Source organism: Podarcis gaigeae (assembly GCF_964106915.1).
Source record: "Podarcis gaigeae genome assembly, chromosome: 8".
Lineage (NCBI taxonomy): Eukaryota > Metazoa > Chordata > Lepidosauria > Squamata > Lacertidae > Podarcis > Podarcis gaigeae.
In genome coordinates this window covers 20860193-20876894 of record NC_139684.1, presented here as the reverse complement: position 1 = coordinate 20876894, position 16702 = coordinate 20860193, and the positions used below count along the sequence as shown (strand labels likewise).

The window sequence follows — 16702 nt, the reverse complement described above, 5'->3', positions numbered from 1 at the left end:
AGTGCCAGGTTGTGTACAATAATCACCAAACTCCATTTGTATGTGATCAACACACAGATCAATTGCATATTCTTTAAGGTGCGTTGAAAAACTGGTTTGACTCTGAGGAGTCCCTTTCTCTTGGCGCAATCCCCCCCTCCCTGCCACCCACTCCCAACCCCTGTCTCCCAACCCCTGTTTTTCCTCCCTCTAAGCAAAGTGTCCAGCCTCTGCTGGCACTCTTAATGAGTTATGCCCCTGGCGGCATTTCCCGTAAGGGAGCAAATAGCAGCTCTGATTAGCCAGAACAGAGCCTAGCATGATTGCCAGAGCACGTTAGAGAGTAATTGTACAAATGTGCCATAACATCTCTAATGCGGAGATTAAGAGAACGGTTTGGAGAGCAGAAGGCCGTGAAGTAGCAGCGACAGAGAAGGAGGGCAGAACTGGGGTGCTGGAAGAGCGGTCGGTTTGAGATTTCAGCATTTAGCAATGCCAAGTATTCCTAGATCCAGGAGAACATTGACAATAGCTTACATCAATGTGTTTGTTGATTATTATACCATATGCACTCCACTTTTTACTCCAAGGTGGCACACACACTTTTATCCCTCTCTCAATTTTATCCTCACAACAACCCTGTGAGGCTAATTCTTGTTTTCTCTTCATCCTCTGCCCTGCCGAGTTCTACAACACTGAGCCTAAGGAAGGTGTCAGCCTTGGACAGCTTGCAAGAAAGAAGGCAGGCAGGTGGGAGATGGCTCAGGGTTGATCCCAATGCCCCCTTCACCCTATGCTGAAGCCATCCAAGTTGGTGGCCATCACAGCCTCTAGTGGGTGTGAATTCATAGTTTAACTCTATGCTGTCCCTGTATCTGTCCTGAACCTTCCAACATTCTGCTTTGCTGGATGACTCTTATTTCTAGCCCCTCCACAGCTTGCATAATCCTGCACACCTCTGCCATGTCCCCTCTTCCCTGCCACAACTTTAAGCATGCAGATAACGCCCTCTGGCTTTGTGTGTGTGTGTGTTGATTGCCCTACGTTTGTTGCAGAACCCAATGGGGGAAAGCATCTTTCTTGCAAGGAAATAGGATGATACGGTTGCAAGCAGAGCACCTGTTGTTGTCCCTAAAGGCATTAATCAGCACCACCAGCACCATGCCAGGTGGACAGCAGTCCCAAGAGCAAAGGCTCTCCAAGTTGTGCACACCATATAAGGGGAGTGGTCAGAGGACAGGCATATTTTGAACACTGTCAAGGGAACTGGAAGCTACTAGCTATGGAAAGCCACTAAGTTTACTCCTGCTGCTGGGCCTGGGAGGGGAAATATTGCTGAGGAGGCCAACTTGGGGGGGGGGGGGAGATGTTACCAGCTTAATAGGGTCACATTTGCTCAGAGGAACCTGGAGCCTCGGATTGGCTGATACTGTACTTTAAATGAAACTTCACTCTCCACAGCCCTAAATGCTGCTGGCTATGGAGTGAGACAAGTCACTTCTAGACAATCTGTTTATTGAGCATTTGTCACGATTCGTTAGAACAAAGTTTGAGATGAGGTTGGATGATGTTGGCTATTAATTGAGCATTCATTCTAATCTAGAGCATGCCAGACATCCTTTTCAATTGTGCATTCATGACTATTTGTGCTCATGGTGGTGTTGGGGTGGTTATATGTGATCTGGCTTTCTGTACTTTTTGCAAAAATTCCAGGGTGCTTGTTTTCCAATTGGTGCACATCCCAATATTTCCTGCTGAAGCCCTGTATTTTTAAATACCATGAATGTTCTGTTTATTGGGTTGTTTCATCCTGCTTTTGTTGCGCTGAGTTGCCCTCCAGACAGCGATGGTTCCGTAACATTGGAGTAGCATCACAGAATAATGCTGAACGGTGTGTGGATGGTCCAGCATAATTCCACCATTAATGCACTATTATTGTGTCAACTGCACCTTGCAGAATACACCTGTTTAAAAGCACCCATTTGGAGTGGGGCCTCTGATTTATGGGGAGGTGAAATTACATTGTGGAAAGCAAATTTTGCTCCCCCTTTTCCAAGCATTTCCTCATTGCTGTTATTATCCCAAAGAATTCAATTTGCAGAGTGGCAGGTAGTGAGATTGTTGTGCAAGAGCTCCAAAATCATCTTTGATTGTGCTCCCTGATGCTGTTATGTCATTAAATCTGACCTTTGAAGCAGCGACAGTCTGGAAGCTCACATATAATATTTTCACTAAGATATTTTCAAGCACACTTTAGCCTGCTTTTCAGGGGCATAAATTATATGTCAGGTCCAGACTGTGTGGACTACAAAGAAATAAGCAAGATCTCAGTGTGCATTGAATGTAGAATATAATGTTGTTTGTATACAGGTGTCTCTTTCAGAATGTGCTGGAAGCAGGTACTCCAGTGATCTAGGACCAAGGAATGATCTACCGTTTTAGTTTTTAAAGGAATTGAAGAAAAACAGGGATGAGCCCAATCTGAGCCAGCCTCCTACTTTCCTGGCCTCGCACACACATAGTCCATTTCTTCTGAGACACTGCAGTCACAACCCGGCCAGAGAGCATGGAATAATGGTGTGAAAGCTTTTCACCTGTACTCTTTGATTCATCAGTAGCCTGCCTTGCAGTGATGCAAAAGCAAATAGGTTGCTTCCCCCCCCCCCTTTCTGATAGAGCTGCACCTACCCATTAGCCAGAGAGGGATGCAGGTGCGGGGTGGGGAGAGATTTGATTCAGCATGCATTTAAAGGCAAGTCTACTCAATTCACATTTTCTGGAACACTCTGAAAATCGAAATGCAGCCATCCTTCGAAATCCAGGCTTCTCTGAATTTTGCAGTGCTGTTCTCCAACCACATAATATGTGTGAAAATGCTTATCGCAGGGTAAAGTGTGTAGAAAAATGCATGCATTGGTGAAAGTAAGATACAAAACAACAACTACACTGTACTAAGGGTGATTGTGTTGCAAAATTGTGTATACAGTATATGGCATACAGTGGGGACCTTTGCATGAAAAAGCTGATGAATTTTCATGAGGGCTTTTGCCGTCGTTTAATTGCAAACTGACGTGGAAATGTGGAGAAGTGAACTCGAGAGCGGAAAAATGAGAAACTGAAATGGAAGGATTTGCCCATCCCTAACTGCAACAAAATGCTGCAGTGTGGCTTGGTCCTGTTTTGGTCTTTTGCTCAGTTCCACCTCCTTTCAGGAGCTTCCACTTTGAGCCCCTTCCTGGTTTTCTGTTTCCTCCTCCCTCCCCCTCCAAATTGCCAACAGATGCTCAGCATCCTGTGGTTCGGTCCTCATTGGGCTGCCCCCCACCCCCGCTCTTTTCACATCCTCCCCCAATATATTTCCCCTGCTTCTGCAAAAGTTGGGGTTTCCAAAGCCATGCACTTTATTTACCATCTTTGGACTATATATGCAATCATAACCAGACACTGGAGTTCACAGCTGGTAGTTCCTGCAACAGAGCTTTGCCATGTTCCCACCAGTCAGCCTTGCCTTCCGCTAGCATCCTCCATTGTATTACCCTTCTCACCTCCTAGTTGTGATGGCTATGTTTCTCTCTCTCCATTGTTGGTTGCAGTATGCCTCTGAATGCCACAGTGCCACCCGCGTCCCTTGAGAGCAGGATACCGGACTAGATTAGATGGGCTTTTGGTCTGATCCAGCAGCCAGACTTTTCTTCAGTTTTTTCCTATCTCTCTTCCCAACAGGCAGGCTGTGCATGCACTTGGGACACCAAAAGGGAAAAAATTGAGAAATTTTTGGAAGAATTTGATTATTATTATTTTTTAAAGCACCAAAGTAGTCATCATGGGGAAAATTAGAACTTGGTTAGACTTCTTACACTTCACTCCAAACTCTCTCTCCCCATTATTTTGTTATTTCTTTATTCCTTATCCCCACTGAAACCGTGTGTGCGTCCCCCTTACTAATGTAAATTGAAGTAATGCAAGGAAATCAGATCCTGTCATGTGTTGCACATGACACACATGCATGCACATTTCAGCATACATGTAAGTTTTGGTTTAGTACTGCTTTTATTTTGAATTATATATTGGGGGGCTTTCATAGGTGCCATCCCACGCTGAAGATTGTGGGTGCCCACAACGAAGGGCTTCAACTTTGCCCATTATAATAGTTTTAGTGTCCAGAGATTGGAAAGGTCTTAATCAGCATTGAATATTAGACAGAAACCTTCTCTATGGCCTTCTCAGCTGAATCTCTTTCTCTTCCAACCAGCCTTTTAAGCAGAGATCTTTCCCAGCCTGCATCTTTTTTAGATATTTTTAAATTGTTCTAGTCATTGCTGCGTTTGCCACCCTGGGCTCCTTTGGGGAGGAAGGGCAGGATATAAATAAATAATGGTGGGTGGTGTTTTTAAATTGCAGTCAATTGTCCCACCCACTTCTGCTCCTCGCTTCGCCGACTGCTGGCATGTGGCCCTTGGCAGGTTGCTAAGAAGGGCCAGTGGCCCATGGGATGAAACAGGCTCCCTCCCCACCCTGTCCTAGCTGAGGATGCCAGGGATTGAAACTGGAAGATTCTGTATGCAAAGCCCAGGCTGTGCCAATGAGCTGATACTGCTCCCAAGTCGTGCATTAGCATTTCTGTGTGTGCATTTAGAAGCCTATGCAAGAGAGACCTCTCGGTCCCTCCCCATTAAAACGGATCGCTCAGAGACCCGCAGGAGAAGGTTGAAAGCTGAGTGCTACTCTCAATTCATTATTTTTGGAAAGATAATGCCCGATACCTCCCTAAGAGGGGAAATAGGATTGGTGATTTGGCTGAGACAGAGTCACATAAGAATGCGAGAAGAGCTTAGTTGCTGAAACAAGCCTAAAACTTCATTGTAGGCCAACATCATCTGAAGGGCCACAGGTTCCCTGGTTCACTGCCTAGGGAGGTGTGCCAGCCTGCAGTTGTGCTGCACTGCACACAGGACAGGCTAGTATAAGTGAGGATGGGTCCTACTTTTAGCCTCAGCAGATCCTGACAGATGCTCAGAAAGCATGCATGAGATACTGTATTCCTTTCCCCTTCCAAACACTGCTCATGTCTTTCCCCCCAGAAATGTGAGGGCTGGGTAGAGGCAAGTGCAAACAGTTTGTAAGAACACATAAAGAGGCTGTCTGCTGCATCAGGCCAAAGGCCCATTGTGTCCAAGAACTGGCTCTCCCAGTGGCCGATCAGAAGTCCCAATGATAAGTCCATAAGCAAGACCTGAGCACAAAAGCAGCTCTCCCCGTCTGTGACAAGCAGTGACCTAGTATCCAGAGGCATATTGCCTCCGACAGTGGAGGGAGAAAACCTAGCCATTGTGGCTAGTAGCCAATGATAGTCTTCTCCTATATGAATTTGCCTGATTTAAAGTCATTGAAGAGGCAACACCAGTCCTGAGAAATGGGACTATCCTTGGAAAATGCAAATGACCCTTGAGGTGCATACATCTCCTGCCCTTTTCTTTCCCAAGTTTTTTTTTGGAGGGGTGGGGGTGGGGCAATGTTCTTAAACCAAGGAGAAATCCTGCTATTGCTTTTCAGTGTGATGTCAGAAATAGAAACTGCTAAGCACTGGAGTGTGTGTGTGTGTGTGTGTGAGAGAGAGAGAGAGAGAGAGAGAGAGAGAGAGAGAGCGCTTGCCCACTCTTGGTCTGGTTTGTTGCATTACATTTGCTCTTGTGAGCTGGTGTTATTTGGCTCCTGCAGTTTATTTTAATTGCTTTGGAGACCCAGCCTCCGGCTCAGCTCTCTAGCTGCCTGCTGCTAGCAAACGCTCCTCCAAACCCCAAGCATCCCCCAGCTGTACTTTCGCCTGCCAAGAGAGGTGTCTGAATAAAATTGTGTTGTGTGCGGAGAAATGGGTGATGCGTGTACACACAGAGACGCACGCCCCCTACTCGCCGGCTGGCTAAAAATAGCTCTCTCTTGCTCTCTCTTGTACATAGATTTTCTGCTGCTCTAGGTTCCACGCCTCGCTCCTGGTTCGGCTAGTTGGAGATGTGGGCGCTCATTAGGGCTTTTAAGAAGGATCGAGATGTGAGCGCTTTCCAAAAGCACTGGAGAAGCACCATCCCCTCCCCAAATGTGCTGCCAGGTGTGTTATGTGTCTTATAACTAGAAAAAATCTGAATCACATAGGAGGTTGCCTGACAAAGTCAGACAGTTGCTCCATCTAGCATTGTTTTGTCTACATGGACTGGCAACGGCTTTCCAGAGTTTTTCAGAAGGGGGACATTCCCAGCCCTGCTAGGGATTGAACCCGGAACATTCTACATGCCAAGCATATGCTCTACCACAGTGCTACAGGCCTTCGCCTTAAAACTTGAAGATGTTTGTACTGAGCCAGTCCATTGGTCCAGTATTGTCTGCACTGAGTGGCATGGCTTTTCAGGCAGAGGGCATTCCCAGCCCTGCCTGGAGATTCCAGGGATTGTACCTGGGACTTCCTGGATGCAAGGAAGATGCTCAGCCACTGAACTATAGCCCTTCCCAGAACCAGTTCCCTAGCACAGGGTGGTGGGCTCCCCAATCACTGGAGTTCTTCACGCACAGCCTAGGAATTCATCTGTTGTGGATTTCCTGCATCAAGCCAGGGGTTGCTTTACCCACCATTTTTGTTCTGCTTGCTTGTTGTGTTGTATTTTTAGTTGTTGATTTTAGTCTTCTCTATGTGACCTTTTGTTGCCGTTTTTACCTTGAAGGGTGGGATATGCATAACCATCCAATTGTGCAAACAAATCCTTTACGTGCTACTCTTGCTGTGTCGTTAATCTTCCACAAGATGGCGCCCAGAGGTACCACGTTTACTACCCTGGATTTAATGAAGGATGTAAATTCCAACTACAACAGAGAATGTTCCATCTCCAGATGATGCACATTCCCTTCTCCAACTTGAGGAAATCAATGTGATAGGATGACTAGGACTTCTATACCCCCGATAGCTAGTATTCTGACAATTAGATCACTTAACCAGGTGAGTCTCTCAGCACCTCAAAATTTATTATTCATTGGATAGACCTCTTTGAGAGGAGGTGAAATTCCCTTTCTCCAGATTCTGAACTGGGAGCAGCGGCTCAGACCTTTTTTGAGAGAAAAACGGCTACATCGGCTCACAAATCGCTCTTTTCTCGAGGTTTCCTTGCAGTTTGTGCAATCCAAGGTCATTCAATAGTGCCACAGTGCCTGGCTGTTTAAATTATTTGCACTTTCATCAGAGAGGTGGGCTCTTCTGGTGAGAGTCTGCCTTTCCTAGGAGCTCTCCTAACTCCTGAAGAGCTGGACCTCTGTTACTGGTATCCTGCTACTTGATGAGTTCTGCTTTTTAAAGCCTTGTACTATTTCGCTGTGGGTTAAATCACAGAGCCTAGGACTTGCCGATCAGAAGGTCGGTGGTTCAAATCCCTGTGACAGGGTGAACTCCCGTTGCTCAGTCCCTGCTCCTGCCAACCTAGCAGTTCGAAAGCACATCAAAGTGCAAATAGATAAATAGGTACCGCTCCGGCGGGAAGGTAAACGGTGTTTCCGTGTGCTGCTGCTCTGGTTCGCCAGAAGCGGCTTAGTCATGCTGGCCACATGACCTGGAATCTGTACGCCAGCTCCCTCGGCCAGTAAAGCGAGATGAGCGCGCAATCCCAGAGTCGGCCACAACTGGACCTAATAGTCAGGGGTCCCTTTACCTTTACCTTACTGTTTCAAACGCCAGTATATACTAATACTGGGTTATATCAAAGGTTAATTCTACTCAGATTGAAAGTGGTGGACATGTTTAACTTAGGTTTATTAATTTCAATGCATATACTTTGACTAGAACTTATTTGGGGTGCAACCCACTGTTATTTATTGCTGTTGTACCCATGGGCATCTATCTGGTTGGCCACTGTGAGAAGAGAATGCTGGACTAGATGCAGCAGCCAAGATATTCTTATGAGTAATAGAGAGGGAGGGTTGCTGCCTTCATGCCCTGCCTGTGGTCTTCCTGCAGCCCAGTGGCGTAGCGTGGGTTGTCAGCACCCGGGGCAAGGCAAGTAATTTGCACCCCCTAACCCGTGGATTTGCGCCCCCTAACCCTAACCCCCAGATGTTGCACCCGGTGCGGCTGGCCCCCCTTGCACCCCCCATGCTACGCCACTGCTGCAGCCATCTGATTGGCCACTTTGAGGACAGGAGACTGGACTTGGTGGGACTTTGGTCTGATCCTGCAGACACCTATGGCTGGGAATGTATCTTGTCCGAAATTCTGGGGACTCACTGTCATCCAGTGTAGACAATACTGAGAGGGATGGAGCAATAGTTTGAGTCAGTGCAGGTCTGCTTGCTATGTTCCTAAAGTGCCCTGTGGCATAATGGTGCCACTCCTGGAGATTTTAAAATCTTGCACAAAGCTTCCTTTTCCCCTTTGCTGGCTTGAAAGGAATCTTTATGCTGCTATGTCTTTGCTAGCTTTTAGGGGGACTTCTCTTATGCTTCTTTTATATTTGCTTATAACTGGTTTTATTGTTTTAAATTTATTGTATTTTTAAACAAATATTAGTGAGCCACCCAGATGTAAATACTGTAAATGCAAGAAATAAACCAATGCAAGAAATAAATAGCCCTCTGTAATGTAAACAACACCTTTGGGAATCCTTCCTATCCCATCCTCGGGTCTGATGCAGTGGGGGGGGGGGGACCACATTTGCGCAGAGTGCAGCAGAATAATATAAGACTGCCATGTGCAGCCACCTCCAGGGAATGTGGCATTGAGGGAGGGGGAATAATAAATCATACTGTTTATTTTTAGAAATGCTGCTGGTAAGCTGTTGGGCATTGCTGCCTATGCAGGATCTCCTATGCACTCACACATCCCTCCATTGCACCACTTAGTTCATCATTGCGTCATCTTGCAACAGTGATTCTTTGGCATGCATGAGTATTGTGTGATGCTGGCTGGGTGTGTTTGCTTGCTCAGGTCCCTGTGGTGGGAGAACTGGCTAGAAGAAGCCGACAAGAGGAGGCAGTGGCGCATGGGGTGTGTGTCTGTGAGTGTACATGGCAGGAGCAAAAGATGCAACTTCAGCTCTCCTGTTAATTCAAAAAAGCTAAAATAAAATCAGAATCGGTTGGCTACATCCTGCATGAGATGTACTACATGGGCAAGCCCCGTGTCTTATGATCACCTTCTATTGCATTTAACTTCGCTGTAAAGATTTATTCGGCGTTGTGTCTTTTATCATGTTCCTCTGCTAGTGCATGTCTGAGAAACTAAAGTGAGGGATGGTGGTCCTGTAGGGTGATTTTTAGACTTGGGTGTAACAGTCTTGCAGGGGCGCTTTTGGGATGGCAATGTGTCATACTTCTGAATTTAATGATCTAACGGAGACTTCCTCTTTACATGGTAATGTATATTCCTTCACTCCATCCAAAAAAGCCAGCCCAATCATTCTGTTGAGTAGACCCCTGGATAACTGCTCCAAAGATTGCTCTTGACAGTGCAGCTAGCAAGGAAGGTGGAATTCACAGGGAGGGGAGGGTGTAACACCTCGACCCCCTTAAAAAACCAAGCTGCTTTCCATCATCTGGTGTTCTAAGCACATGTTTGCAGCTTCTGATGGGGGAAATTGCAGCAGGTACAGAAGAGTTTAAGGACGCATCCCCAAGAGATCAAATTGTGTTGACACATAAAGAAAGCCCTGAACAACTTGAGAAGAGGATACCTTGAGGACTACCTGATTCCTTATACCCCAGGTTGATCAGTGAGAGCATCTGCATGGGCACCATTTGCTGCAGAAACCTGATTAGCCCCAACCAGTTGGTGTTGCCAGATCCATCCTTTAACTTTCAGGGATCTCTTGAAGACTTTGTTATGCCAACAAGTCTCTGCAGTTGTTTAAAATTTTCTTGAGTATCCAGCCATTTTAATGATTGTCCTGATATATATATATATATATATATATATATATATATATATGCAGGTTTTGGTGTCCTCGGGTGTCTTCCCGTGTAAAAGTATATATATATATATATATTAGGTTTTTAAAAAAATTTTTATAGTGTTGTCCACTGCCCTGATGTTTTATGAGAGAGTGGCATATAAATAGTGTTAATAAAAATAAATGGTGGGGAGTCTAGTTCTCAATTCAATAGGGCCAGAGGTGAATAACACAGTCTAGGGCAGGCAAGACTTGGAGTTGCAGCCAAACCTAGTCCTACTCAGAGTAGACCCATTGATATTGACAGGCATGACTAACTTAGGTCAATGAGTCTAATCTGAGAAGGACTTAATTGGAGACAACCCTGAAATTCCACATGCAAGAAGCTACAGGCTTATGGGATCTCCTTTCCTCTAGCACAGGCATAGGCAAACTCGGCCCTCCAGATGTTTTTTGGGACTACAATTCCCATCATCCCTGACCACTGGTCCTGTTAGCTAGGGATGATGGGAATTGTAGGCCAAAAACATCTGGAGGGCCGAGTTTTCCTATGCCTGCTCTAGCATCTCAAGGTCCACCAACCCATAGATCTTCAATCAGTGGGTCACGAGGCTACACCAGGTGGGTTGCAAGGTCACACCAGGTGGGTCTCAGCAAAGTTAGCATGTGCAACTTTTATGTAAACCCTGTGCCCTTTCTGGTGCTTTTCCTCATCTGGTGATGCATTTCCTCCTGTGTGGTGATGCATAAGTGGACACCCAAGGCACATTTCCTGCCCAAAGACATTGTTTCCAGTTGCTTCTCCTTCTAGAGCCTGAGTTTCCCCACTCAATTCCATTAAGCGTTTCCCTCTTTTTAATGATAAACTCCTAGGGAAAAAATCACCAATATTTACAACCCTTATAATCTCCTTCCACGTGGCCAGGTACTTGTTTATATTTATGGGATTTATGCTCCACCCTTTACCACAGAGATGGGAGACCTTTGGCTATTCAGATGTTACTGAACTACAACTCCCATCAGCCCCAGCAATCATAACCAATGGCCTGGGATGGTGGGAGCTATACTTCAGCAGCATCTGGAGGGCCAATGTTTCCCTATGCCTGCTTTACCAGTTGATCCTAGGGTGGGAGTACATCTATCAGAGATGGGGAACCTGTGGTCCTCAAGGTGTTGTTGGCATCTAATGGCCATCAACCCCAGCCACCATGGCCAAATGTCAGCCATAAGTGGGAGTTGTAGTCCAGCAACACTTGGAGAACCCAATTCCCTCACTCTTAACATGCATCAGGAAAACAACACATATAAGTAACCCAAAATGTATATGTGACTCTCGGTCAGTGCTTTTTTTCTACAAAAATAGGTGCCGGTACTCACCATGAAGTTGTTGCAGTAAGTGCCACACTTTTTAACAACAACAAAATAGAGGTGCTGGTACTGTGTACCCTTGAGTACCCCCTGGGGACCCACTGCTCTTGGTCCTCTCAGTAAATTGGGGACCCGGCAAAGGGACCGTCACTGTACTCTGCAAGCATACCTGCCTATGCCCCTGTTGAACCCTTCAGGGGAATGTGTTGAGGTCAGGATCAGGGACAACCTATGTTCACTCAGTGATTCCTGCACTAAGCCATAAGAACCTACTGGATCAGGCCAAAGGCCCATTTGGTCCTGCAATTTCATCTCACAGTGGCCAACCAGATGACTCAATGGGAAATTCTCAAGCAGGACCTGAGTGCAACAGCAACTCTCCCCACTTGTGATCCACAGCAAACTGGTATTTGGAGACATCCTGCCTCTAAAAGTAGAGGTAGAACATAGCTATTGGGCTGTCTCCAGTTAGTCCTACTCAGAGTAAACCCATTGAAAGTGATAGGCAGGACTCACTTAGTACCACTAGTTTCAATGGGTTTAGTCTAAGACTTAGTTGCATGCAGCCCACCATAGCTTAGTAGCCGCAGCAATGCTTCCAAATACAGTACCAGTTGCTGGAGACCACAGGAGGGGAGCGTGCTTGGTGCTCAGATCCTCCTTGAGTTTCCTGCAGGCATCTGGTTGTCCATTGTGAGAACACAATGTTGGATTAGATGGGCCATTGGCTTGATCCAGCAGGGCTGCTCTTATGTTCTTGGCCATAGATGGTCTCAATCGATGGTTGCCTCCAACTAAGTTTCACTTACAGTAGACCCATGGAAGTTAATGGACCTAAGTTAGCAATGTCCATTAATTTAAATGGCTCTACTTTCTGTAGGACTAACATTGTATACAACCCAGAGTTTTTTACGCTGGTATTTGGTACCCGAAACCACATCAATGCATTTATCACTGCTGGATAGAACAGAATGACTAACATCTAATGAGCACATTTATGGACATCTGTTCTCCAAATTCATAAAATGAAGAAAACTGGCCAGCTATTTTTAAAATGCAAAGGTGGAAGGGGTTGCAAGTATGCGAATTAATGTAACCAAGAAACCACAGTGAGATCCACAGGGTAGCAGAGGCAGGGACCTACTAACAGATGCTTCATCTCCATTTCTTTTTCTTTCCTAAATTGGGTTGATAGCAATGAATGTAAAGCATTAGTAAGGAGACGAAAGCTTTTATGGGACTACTTAACACCTAGAATTTAAAAATGAATAAACAAGAAATGAGCAAGGTGGGGGGTGGGGAGCGTGTTTTCCACCCTTGCCATTTATGCATCCATGCCACCCACTCATGCAAAGAGACATAATAAATCACACACCTGCGTGCGCAAGGCCCCACTGAGCATGCTCCTGCTGCTAGGGCCTACTAAATAATAAATAGCATGACACAAGCGATAGCAAATGTCAGGGAGCTCTGCCATGCCTCAGCACAGATCTGCCAGCTACTGCTTCTTGGCGGTTGGGAGATGCACAACAGGACAGGCCCCACTTCTGTGGGATCACCAGAAATATGCCCCACATAATACTTGGACAGGCAGAAAGGCAAATTCCTGGATTGTCAGCTGTCTACAGATAACATAGCATCAGGAGAGCCTGCTGGGTCAAGCCAATGACCCATCTAGTCCAGCATCCTATGGCCAACCAGGTTGCCTACAGGAAACTCACAAGTAGGACCTGAGTGCAACAACTCTCTCCAACTACAATTCCCAGCAACCGGCATTCAGAGTCCAACAACACCTGGAGGTCCAAACTTTCCCCACTATTGCAGGGTAACAAATTTTGGCTGGCCCACAGCCCTCCAGCTAGGAGCCGTTGGGCCCCAACAAATGGCTACTAACACTGGTGGCTATCTTTTACTTTCACTGTTGGAGGCAGTAATGCTTCTGAATACCCGTTCCTGGAAACTGCAGAAAGGGAGAGCGCTGTTGCACTCAAACCATGCCTGAGTGGCCACCTGATTCCCTGATTTTGATGTTGCATTTTTATCCTGTAACCCCCCTTGGAACCTTGTGTTGAATGGCACACAAAAAATCCTATAAGAGGCAATATGTCTCTGAATGTCAGTTGCTGGGAACAGTGGCATAGAGTGGGTTGTCAGCACCCGGGGCAAGGCAAGTAATTTGTGCCCCCTAACCCGTGGAATTGCGCCCCCTAACCCCCAGATGTTGCGCCCGGTGCGGCCGCCCCCCCTGCACCCCCCACGCTACACCACTGGCTGGGAATCACAAGCGGGCAGAGTGCTGTTGCACTCAAGTCCTGCTTTTGGGCTTCCTCTGATAGGCATCTGGTTAGCCACTGTGAGAACAGGATGCCAGACGACATGGGCCTTTGACTTGATCCATCAGGGCTCTCCTTATGTTCTTCTTAGGTTTGCACTACTGAGAATGCCTCCTGTCTGAAATCCTACAGAGTCACCGCAAGTCAGTGTGGACAATACTTGGTGGACCACTGTTTTGGCTCAGTATAGGGCAGCTTTCTGCGTTCAGGATCTAGTAAGCTCCTCTGTTTAGGAATGACAACATTTCAATTCTTTCTTGTGCTTTCCCTACAATGAGTAGTAAATGAACAGTAAGCAATAGCAATACCAGTAGAATAATAATTGAATTCTGGTGCTGGTACTACTAAAAGGGTATGTAGCTATGTTGCATTGAAAACCACAGAGGCATGCAAATGGCAGAGGCCAACAATCCACTGAGTTGTGTTTGCTGATGTGATATTAACGGAATGCAAATCCTGCCTGGCACCAGCACTGCAAAAAAACCTACCGAAGACACAATAGTCTCTATGTTCGCCTTGATTTGCATCATGCACAGCCAGTCATGCTTCTAAATGGCTTGGTCTAATGCTACTGGGGCAACATGTTAGCTCAGTCATTGCACTTTTTAACAGCTGGATCATGGGATAGCCCACCTGATTCACACTAGTGCAAGTAGATAAATAGGTACTGCTGTGGCAGGAAGGTAAACAGTGTTTCCGTGTGCTCTGGTTTCTGTCACGTTGCATGTTACACCAGAAGTGGTTTAGTTATGCTGGCCACATGACCCAGAAAGCTGTCTGTGGACAAACACCGGCTCCCTCGGCCTGAAAGTAAGATGGGCATGGACGCCACAACCCCATAGTCGCCTTTGACTGGATTTAACCATCCAGGGGTCCTTTACCTTCACCTCATAGCTGAGTGGAGATTTGAAGAATCCTGTCTAAAGTCTACCACTAGCCACCACATAATTGTGTACATGCATTTTAGTGTATGTGCAAGTTTGGGTTTTTTACTAGGTCCAAAGCAAATAAATTAAGGTATGTTTTTAAAGCCAAAAACAGTCATCCATAGGTATCTGTGTATAATAGCCATCTTTATCTTAGAAGGGGTATTCTGTGTGTGTATGAGAAAAAGGATAGTGCTTGCGATCTGCTTTATTACTTTATGTTGCAGAGCTAGTTTCGATCTTAGTATAATGACAACTGAATTAATGTGATAAAGGGTAAAATCACATTATGAGACTGAAGAAGTGGAGAATTTGAAAAAAACAGGAGGTTTTAAAGATAGCAGATTTTTAAAGCTGGGCTGGGTGTGCAAAAACGAGATTTGCCTCATGGTATAAGACATTAAAATAGACGAGAGGCAGTTCATAAGAACATAGGAAGCTGCCTAACATTGTGTCAGACCATTGGTCCATCTAGCTCAGCACTGTCTACACTGACTGGCAGTAGCTCTCTGGGGTTTCAAACGGGTCTTTGCTATGGCCTGTTGGATCAGACCAAAGGCCTATCTACTCCAGTGTCCTGTTTTCACTATGGCCAACCGGATGCCCCAAGGGGAAGCCCGAAAGCAGGACCTGAGTGTAGCAGTGCTCTTCTCATTTGTGACTCCCAACAACTGGAGTTCAGGGGCCTAATGCATCGGACAGTAGAGAGAGAGAAAACAGGCAGCCTGGTGAGAAGCCACTGATGGCTATATCACTATTTATTTGTCCAACCGCCTTTTAAAGCCATCCAAGTTGGTGGTCATTCCTACATCTTGCGGTAGTGAATTCCATATGTTAATCATGTGTGGTTTGAAGACATACTTTCTTTACTCTTTCAACATTTCTGTTTTGTTTGGTTAATCAGGTTTTTAGTACAGTGGTATCTCGGGTTAAGTACTTAATTCATTCCGGAGGTCCGTTCTTAAGCTGAAACTGTCCTTAACCTGAAGCACCACTTTAGCTAATGGGGCCTCCTGCTGCCGCCATGCCGCTGGAGCATGATTTCTGTTCTCATCCTGAAGCAAAGTTCTTAACCCGAGGTACTATTTCTGGGTTAGCGGAGTCTGTAACCTGAAGCGTATGTAACCTGAAGCATATGTAACCCAAGGTACCACTGTACTATGAGGGGATATTTTTTGGGGGGGGGGGGATATCTCTCTATTCACTTTTTCCATTCATGATTTTATACCTATGACGTTCCTACCCACCTTCTAAAAGCCATCTCAGCTAAGTGGGCCCCATGCATAATTTAATGGCAAAACTCTGCACCACTGCTATTTAAAGGTTACTCCTCTCCAAAGTGGAGAGTGGCTACCCCAGTACTTGAACTATTTGTTTAACTTCTTTAAAAGCACACACAACACTTTTACGTTTGGTGTCTCAATCTAAACGTTTCTCTCCCCTAATAAGTGATCATTTTAATGACTCCCACAGGAGTCTTGCTCAAGCTTTTTGGCTAATGATCTTGCTTCACCATGCAACTGTTTGGTTGCCTGATCCCTGGAGTGGCAGCTTAGAAGACGTTTTTGCTCCATGTATGCTCTGTTGCATGGAAACATCCATTTTACAAGTTCATTTGTGAAGTAACAGGTGCTGACTCGAGAGGCTGAACAGGGTTCCCTTGTTGACGATAAGCCGGGCCTGTGCTGTAATTGGATCCTGGAGGACGAGGAGAGTGTGCAGAACATCTCATGCTGTTTGGGAGCATGGCCAGGGTGTGTATGTGTGGGGAGAGACACGCTCCCTTGAACAAAAACAAAGCTGAAACAAAGGTGTTACAGGCTGCTGCTGGAATAGCCTCAAAATATACACTATACTTTTAAAGGATATTTATGAGGAGAGTTGGGAAAGGTTCAGAAAAGGGCCACAAAAATTATCAGGCTGAGGTTGGTGGAGCACTGACCCATTTGCTTCAAAGGACTAGTCTCCATTGGCCCACAACCTGAAGGTAAAAATGTCTCCATCTCCCACTAAAGATGCAGCTGACTTGACAAGTGTCTTGTGTCTCGATATTTGAGATGGGGAAACCTGTGGACTTCCAGAAGTTGTTATAAAAACTGGGGCTGGGGTATGAAAACGGCGTGGCCATTTTGTAGACGTGTGTGTGTGTGTGTGTGTGTGTGTGTGTGTACCAGTG

The 16702-nt window shown here is 45.9% G+C and overlaps 1 long non-coding RNA gene across 2 annotated transcripts in view; it reads left to right on the top strand.

The window, feature by feature from the left end:
* Positions 1-16443, top strand: part of LOC310850903 — a 30750-nt gene extending 14307 nt beyond the window's left edge. For both annotated transcript variants that reach the window (XR_014567455.1, XR_014567456.1), the window contains 2 exons: positions 5937-6087; positions 16150-16443. This is a non-coding gene — a long non-coding RNA (uncharacterized lncRNA). The remainder of the gene's footprint in view (positions 1-5936; positions 6088-16149) is intronic.
* The last annotated feature ends 259 nt before the right edge of the window (positions 16444-16702 follow it).